This window comes from Oryza brachyantha, chromosome 4 (assembly GCF_000231095.2).
Source record: "Oryza brachyantha chromosome 4, ObraRS2, whole genome shotgun sequence".
In the NCBI taxonomy this organism is placed as follows: Eukaryota; Viridiplantae; Streptophyta; class Magnoliopsida; order Poales; family Poaceae; genus Oryza; species Oryza brachyantha.
The window spans coordinates 4739720-4748726 of NC_023166.2; positions in this window are offsets into that span (position 1 = coordinate 4739720).

Consider the following 9007-nt stretch of genomic DNA (forward strand, 5'->3'; position numbering starts at 1 on the left):
AGGAAAGGAACCTATCGGAGGTTCTACCCTGTGGTACCTCATGTGCAGTAGAATTTCAAATTAAAATTGGAGATTTTATTAAGAAAGGATTGCCAAAATTATTAGGAAATTCCTTGAAGAATCTTGGATTCTATAGATAGTTGCATTCACATATTTTTTTTGCTATTGTTGGACTTGTTGAGTACCATCTGTACTCATCTTCTATGTTAATTCCTTGTATATAGATGTTGAATCGATAGAATCTATTGAACAAGAATATATGGTTGAAAGTGAAGGAACTCAAGTCATGAATGACAACTAGGAAGGACTCTACGATGATGCTGAGATTGACTATGATAATTAGGTCCTGTTTAGATCCTTCAAAATAGCAAAAGTTTTGCCATTTTGAAGCACTTTTTTTGGCAAAATGGATCTAAACACTAGGATAAGAAAATGACAACTTTGCATTTGACATTTGCCAATCTAGAGTAGCAAATTTCACCAAAAAATGCATAGGGACGCGGACCACCTCTTACTTTTGCCAAAAATGGCAACTTTTGCATGCCTCTAAACATCAACTTACAAAAATGCAATGCCAAAACTTTTGCCACCAAAACTTTTGTTATTTACCATTTGCTATTCCAAATGTCTCTAAGCAGGGCCTTAGTGTAGAATATGCACGGTTACTATAGTCTAATTAGTGGTTATAGTAGTAGCAAGGGTAGTTCTAGTATTTGTAGTAGTAGCAGTAGCGTTAAAATTGGGTAGTATTAGATCTGTAGCAGTACTTTGTTTGTTTAGTGTTATGTTATTTGGCCGAGCTTTTGGTGTTGGTGTTTTTTTATCTCTGCTGTTATCGCTCGAGGCTTGTCTTGAGTTGTATCTATAGTATTGTAATAATCGGAGACATTATAATGTTTCTGCTATGCTACTCTGATGGACATATTTCTTGATAAATGGAGTTTATCGAGTAATGTGTCATAGACTTGTATTCTACCTCGGAAGTGGAATACGTGGGTCACTTCAATTCGCCCCTGGTTGGAAATGTTTGTATTATGTGGATCAACCTTGGGACTGACCAGGGGTGGATCCAGAAAAAAATAATAGGGGGACTGAACAAATTGGCCAACATAAATTGAAGCAAATCTAGTTCAATGTACACAGTAATAAAGGAAAGTTTGTTCATACCGAAAGCAATGCCCAATAGATAGTGTTGAAGGCTAATCTCCTATTATTCTTCATAACCTGTACAAAGAAAACAACAAAGTAACAAATAATCAATACAAACATATGTTGAAGTAAAATAATTTAGAGACTTAGTAGAGAATGGAGGCATGGAGCATACCACTAATTTCTTGTGGGGGACTAGCATCTGACGCTCTTTCATCTCTTCAAAATGTTGAATGATTTTTTCATCCCTAATACTTCTAAAAATCTGCTTCTTAGTGTAGCAAATCATCAAGTCATTGAGCCATTCATCCCCCATTATTGCTTAAACTAGAATAGTACGTGAGAAGGTTTCTTTTTGACATGTTGACAATCTAAAAGTATATAAGAAATTATTAGTTTCAAACACTATCTCACTAAACAAACTACTTGAACTATAAACTATTGATACACATCAACACATATGTCATTTACTGATTTTGTGGACAATCTATTATTCAAAAACTACAAATCTACACAAGTACTAGAGGAATAGAGGACTGAAGGCCGCCGACCTCCACCGCAGCTCCCACAGGCCGTCGTCAGCCTGTCCTGCGCGCGACGCACCCGTCGTCGGCTGCTTCCGGCTCTCCCTAGACCGGCGCACCCACCGTCGGCCGCCTCCGCCTGCTCCCGAGCACGCGCCATCGATCGCCTCTGCTCGCCACCAGTCGTGCCTCCGCTGTCTTGGACGCCTGGATTTGGGTGGCTGAGTCTGAGTGAGGACTAGGTTATTGGGGTGGGGAGGAGGAGGTGTGGTTTGGGACGTGAATGAACTGTTTGGATGCAAAACAAATGGAAATGGATGGCTGGTTGTTGATTGTTATGTTTTGAGTGGGCTAAGCCAAGGAAACGAGTTTGTTGGGCTTCTTTTCATAACGGCCCAACTAACTTCATCTCCTACCTCCAGCCGCTGAACTAGCAAAAAAGAAAGAAAAGAAGAGCTCCAGCCCCTCAACCTATGGAACCATGGAAAAAAAATTAGGGGCGGGCTTAAGGGGGTCTCCATGGCGCCGTCGCCGGTAGTGGGGGCTCAAGACCCCCCTCCCCACCCCCATGCCACCTCTGCCACTAGGGCCGACCACTAACACTCAGTGCTTGGCAGAGATGCTGAATAATCACAAGCACATCCCTTTGGGCAAGTATCTCCTTGGTGCTAGCCATGCTCTCATGAAGTAAGTCGCCAATAAGTTAAAATTACCTCCAAATTTATGTTTAAAATTCAAATTTTGGAAATGCTACGACTAGGAGAATGGCAAATAGTAAAAACATAAAACCTCAAGCAAGCGTCGGAGCCTAGTGGCGTAGCCAGGAAATTTTTATTGGGTAGTCATGTCCAAACTTCAATGTTGCAATTTGATGTAGCATAAAAAGAAGTTAAACACCACTATCACATATATAGGTAGACATTTAGTTAAAATATGATAGAATATCAAAACAAACTTTTATGGCATCAGAAATCTAAGTTTGAATTGTTAATTTCCTCTTCATGTTTTACTTCAATAAATAAAAGGGTTTTTTGGATCCATGCCATTGCAAAATTGGTGAATTTGAAACATGCCATTACTATTCATCATTCCTGGCTCATGCCACCGCAAATTTTGCAAATTCGAATCATGCCACTGTGTACACTTGGAGCCGACTTGAGTACACTGTAGGCCGAGCGTATTTTTGTATGGACAATTTTGCCCTCCGGCCAGAGACCCGTGCACCCATTCCACTCCAGTCCGTAAATACCTCACTTCTCAGGCGACGGCGGCGTGGCGATTACTTTGGCTGCCGGTGACGGCGCAATAGTGGGCTGGCGCAACAGCGGGCTTAGCTTCTGGCGACGGCGTGGCACTCCACTTTTCTAGTCGGAGTGACACAAGACATCACAGGCGGCGGCACACTAAAGACATCCATGCCGACCGACGGCGGCAGCAGTAGGCGGAGCAATACGATGGATGCAGCTAGCGGTCGCAGGTTAGTAAGTCCTGACATCCCCACCTTGAACTGTGCTTGTGGGCTCCCTGCGTCCGTGCACACTTCATTTACCGCAAGGAATCCCCAGCGACGATGGCTTGAGTGTGGTAATCAGGTGACTATGCCCTTTTGTGTTGTTTCTGTTTGTGCAATCGTCGACCATCAAAGTGTGATTTGATACCAGATTATGTGTGTTGGAATCAACAGGGAAGATGCTTTTTATGGATTTGGGAAGATCTATTGAATGAATACACTAAAGAGGTGGTTGCATACTGCCATGCTGGGAAGTACGATAATCTTCAAGAAACAATTGATGTGCTCGAGAATATGTTAACCAAGAAGACAAAAGAAAATTTGAGGTTGTCAGATATTATTGAAGAAAAGGAAAATGAACTAAAGCAGGCTAGGGTGGAATCTGCTGAACTGAACAAGGTTCTGGAGCAAGAAAAGCGTCGTCGTTGTAAACTTCTAAGCTTTTTGCTAGTAATATCTGTGTTATTTGCTAGCTTAGTGCTGGGTAGACAGTAGGTCACATCAAAATATGGTTACCAACTACTTATGTATGTAAATGTGAAACTATGTTGTAATTGTTGCATATATTTCTGGGAGTAAAACAGTGAATGTATGGGCAAGATAATTTGTTCATGTTTGTCAGATTGTATGTCCAAAAGAAAAATTTCAAAGTAACTAAGGCATATGTACAAAAGAAAGTGCACATAGACAAATCTCTACTGCATACCCCTATAAATTGCAGATAGACAAATCTCATTATAGAATGACACATTAACAAAATACTTGACAAAGTATTTTTCATCTTCATAATGCAAACCACATCTAGCAAAATAATAGAAGGGGCGCTACATAGTTCCCAGGCTACACCCTCATGAGTTAAACCATCACATTACAAGTCTGTAGCAAAATAATAGAAGGGATAACTTAGTTCCCAGCCTACATCATCATGAGATCAACCACCACATACCAAATATTACAAGTTTTTAGCAAAATAATAGACAAGCTTTTAACTTAGTTTCCAGCTTACATATACCAAGCCAACTAGACAAGCTTTTAACCTAGTTTACCAGTGGACTGCTATCATATACCAAGCCAACTAGACAAGCTTTTAACTACTCTAGCAGGTGGTGCACTGGATGCCACTAGGTTCTTCCTCTTCTGGGGAGTCTTCTTCTTCTTCTTCTTTGGAGTATTTTTCTTCTTCTTTCGTAATCTAGGTTCAGATGTCCATGCTTGGTTATCTTCCATCCTCACTTGCCTCTTCCTGCTAGCAATAATTAAGGTATGTGTATTGTCAATTATTACTAAGAAGGATCTGATCAGTTATAAGTAATATGGTTAAGGGAGGTAAATTGTTAACCTTTTTTGGGGTGTCTGATTTTTTTGGCTGCTTGCCTGAGCATCTTCCTCATTTCCAGGTTTAGCCAATTTGCATGTTTTTTCAAAATGTCCAAATCATTTACATCTCTTGCATTTCACCTTCTTTCTTCCAGTCTCAAGAATGCCTCTCAGCCTCTGAACTCTAGGCCGTCCAGCTCCTCTCTTCTGCCTGTGTGCATGGACGTTGAAGCCAAGATCTACCGGAGGCCACTGTGACCTATCAGTCATGGGTGGAACTCTTCCAGCATAAGCAACCCTAAACATTTGCGCACTGTAATATGGGCTAACAAAATCATGAATTCTTCCTCTGTTGGTGCATATCCAAGCCAATGCATGTCTGCATGGCTTACCAGTAACTTGCCAAACCCTGCATGAGCACTTATGATGGTCTAGGTCTACAATATGCCTTCTAGTGTTGTTGTCAGGATCAACAAGGGTAACTTCTGCAAAGCCATCATCACTCCTTGCAGTTTTCACAACTTTTAGTAAGGAAGTAGCATCATTCAGTTGCTTCATCACTCCTGTGAGGATATGTCACGCCCGGAGTTTTTTTCCCAAGCCTAAATTATAAAAAAATCCGTAAATAACAATCGGCTTAATTAACTCAGGAAAAATCCCTCTAAAAGAACTTAATTTAGTTAAATCGAGGCTCGCAAATCGACTAACTGGATTTGAATTCAAATTGCAGAAGTATAAAATTTGGCCAAACAAATTAATTTAAAACTCGGCAAAGTGGGGTTTTCCTTTTTCCCTCCTTTTTCCTTTCTTTTTCCCTTCCTTCTCAAATTGGGCCGAAGTCCAATTTTCCTCCCTTCCTTTTCTTTTTCCTCTTTCTTTTTCCTCCCCTCCTTCCCGGGCCGGCCCAGCCGAGCCGGCCCTCCTTCCTGGGCCGGCCCAGCCGAGCCGGCCCACCTTCCCTCGGCCGGCCCAGCCGACCGGTCTCCCGCTCCTCCCGCACGCGCCTCCCCTCCGCAGCGCCGTCGCGCCACCGTCGCCCGGCGCCGATCGATCTCGTCGCATCGGCCATCGTCGCCGCGCCACCCCGGTGAGCCCGCTCTCCTCCCTTCCTCTGTTTCTTCGTGCCACCACGAGTGCGCCCCGCCGCTCGCCGTCGGCCGACGTCCTCCGCCGCCACCCGATCCCGCGCGCCGTCGCCGGGTGTCGTGCGCTGCCGGCGCTTGCCGTCGCATCTCTGCCCTTTGTCACCGTCGTCGCACAGTCGCCAAGCCCCCGCTGCCGGTGTCCGTCATCGTCTCTCCCTCCCGCCGCTCGTCGCCGCTCCGAGCCGCGTCATCCCTTCGCCGTCTCCGCCTCCTCCACGCCGACTCGTCGTCGCCGTTCTCGTCGCCGTCCCTTCGCCCGTCACCACCTTCTCCGTCGCCGCCACCCCTCCGCTCGCCGTGACCCCTGCCTCACCGTGCGCCGCCGCCCGTCGCCTCGCGCCGGACGTCGCCGACGCCGTCGTCGCCCTCCGGTCGCCGGTCGATGCTGCCGACGTCGTCGCCCTCGCGCCGCCAGTCGTCGCCGTCGCCACCCTCCGCCGCCTTCCCCCTTCCGGTCGGGACCGACTACCCCTCCTTCTCTGCTCAGGGCCACTGACGAGTGGTCCACTCGTCAGCCGTCCGCCGCCCCCCTTCCTCTCTCTCCTCCCCAGGTCCCACCCGTCAGCCTCTCCTCTCCCCTCTCTCCCACCGACAGGTGGCCCCCACCTGTCAGCCGTCAGCCCCTCTCTCCTCCGCTGACGTCAGCAGCCCCATTAATTGCGCAATAATTGATTTAGGACTTTTCTGTTTAGTCTAAAAACCCAGAAAACTTCTAAAATTCATAAGTAATTCATCTAGTCTCCGTTTAGGTCCATTCAAGTTTCATTAAATCCAGAAAAATGCCAAGAATCCATTAAAAATAGTTTCTTTCTCTGTTTCAGTAGTTTTATAGCCTGTTTTTCTTATTTTGCCTTGTTTGTCGTAGGTTTTGACCCCGTCGCAGCGCCGTTCGTTCTCGAAGTCGTCGCCGAAGTTCCTCGTGGGTCTGAGCAAGGCAAGTGGCACCCTTCTTTGATCATATTGAACCTATGATTATGAAATTCCCCCGCTTTTACATTCAAACATGCATTGTATTCAAATGTATTTACTTTACTTATCTATTGGGCAATTACCTTTATACCCATTGATCCCTATTTATTATTATTGACATCCCAGGGTTAATTTGACTAGAATTAGGGTTAGTCAATGCTTAGCCATGCTTAGTTCAACTAGCTCACCAATTCTTATTTGATTATTGCTTAAACTTTGATAGACCTTTAATGGTTGTAATCATTATTAATATCCTGCTGAGGATTAATACAACTAAAATATTGCTTATGGTGGGCTGTGGGTGCATGGTTTTGAGAGTCGTGCCCATGGCAATTAAGGACCGGTTCTCAGGAAACCCTGAAGGTCTTACACGTACTAACCACAAGCCAGAATGGGCAACGGTGAGACTCGTAATCTAGCTTGTCCCTATTCGACGTACCGAGGCAAGGGTAGGCGTGATGGAGTATGGACGGGCAATCGTGGTGTAACGAAAGCCTCTGCTGCTTCCGGATCTACCAAGGCACAAGAGGGGACTGCCCGACTTGGTGTAAAGGAGGGGGTGAAACCTGAAGTGTGGTGCAATTGTCTAGGGAGGGTTAGGTGAAAGGTCTTATCATGGTTTCCGTACTGAGGTATCGTGGTGATACGTTGGGGCATGGTAACATGCTTGACAGCCATGTCTTGTGGGTAAAGTTGTACACCTCTGCAGAGTAAAACTATTCGAATACCGTGCTCGCGGTTATTGGGCGAACTGACAGACTCACTGGGATTAGATGACCCTCTTTAATAATTTTCTTAATCTTGGAACTGGTTTGACCCTGCGCAATGTGGTGTAACGTTGGTAGTGGTTTGGGTCTGTCGCAACGTAGTTTAACGTTGGACAGAGGGTTGACCCTGTTGTAGTGTGGTGTAACGCTGGACAGTGGTCTGGGCCTGTTGCAACGTGGTGTAACGTTGGACAGTGGATGATTATTTTAAATGCTTACTTTACTTTTATTTCAGTCTATTTTTATCTACTGTTTTGCTAAATTACTGCAGCTTTGTGCAATTTAACCTTAGCCTATCTTGGATATCCTATTGCATTCATTATTCTCCTCTCTTGGGTGTTACTTGTTGAGTACGGTGGTTTGTACTCAGCCTTGCTTAATTTTCCCCACCAGAGCAAGTGCCAGAGCCTGTGTCAGAAGAAGGTTGTTCCAAAGGTTGAAGTGAGGTTCAGTCCGCCGTCAAGAATGCCTGTGGTGTGGAGCCGTCTTCGCTAGCTGAAGCTGAAGATTAGATGGTCTAGTCTTGTTTTTCTTTTTCCGCTGCATTTCGATAGATAATTGTTTTTATTTGTTTTTATGTCGTGGAACTGTGTATTGATTTGTCATAGTATGTACTCGGGCTGATGCCTGGACCGAGATTAATGCATGCTATTGTTCAGAAATTTGGTGTAAATTTCTGGGCGTGACAGGATACCATCATCAAGTTTCCTACCAATATCTCTCCTTGTAGCCATCTTTTCCATGACCATCTCCCTAATGGAATCAACAAGTTCATGTACCAGCATCCCTTTCAACCCTCTTATCTGGCTGTTGAAGCTCTCTGATACATTGTTTGTCAAGTAATCACACTTGCTTTTTTCTAAAAAACCACATCTGTACCATATCCTTGAGTGATGTTTCTCAAGATATTCTATTGCATCTGGCCTCACTGCATGTATCTGTTGCATATGATACTTGAAACCATCCTCTGTGTAACTTCTTGTAGCTGGGTATAGATGGGTATAGATGTTCACTAAAAACTGGACCATGGTACTTCTTCATGAAGTTACCATAGAGATGTCTAATGCATTATCTATGCTCAACAGGTGCAGGGAATGCTCCATTAACTGCCTTGGCTAATCCCTTGCAAACATCCGTAGAAATTACTAAACCTTCAGGACAACCAATGACTTTATTTAATTGTTGCATGAACCACAACCAATTGTCATCAGTTTCCAAATCAAAAATTGCATATGCTACATAGAAAAGCCAGTTGTGACCATCTACAGAAGTGGCTGAAGCTAACTGTCCAATGTATTTACCAGTCAAATGAGTTGCATCTACACCTATGTACGGCCTACATCCATCAAGAAATCCATCTATGCATGGTTTGAAAGCAACAAATATGCGCTTGAAACACATCTTTTGCCCTAACTTTTGCAGTTTTATTTCAACAACCGAACCTGGAGATTTTCTCTCAATTTCATCTTTCCAGTTAAAGAGTAGCTGAAAACTCTCCTCATATTTACCATGTATTTTTTTCCAGAGCTAGCTTTAGACCAGACCATGCCTTAGAATACTTCAGTTTGATCTCATATTGTTCTTCTATTTTCTGTCTTGCATCCTTTGCACCCTTTTGTGGATTCT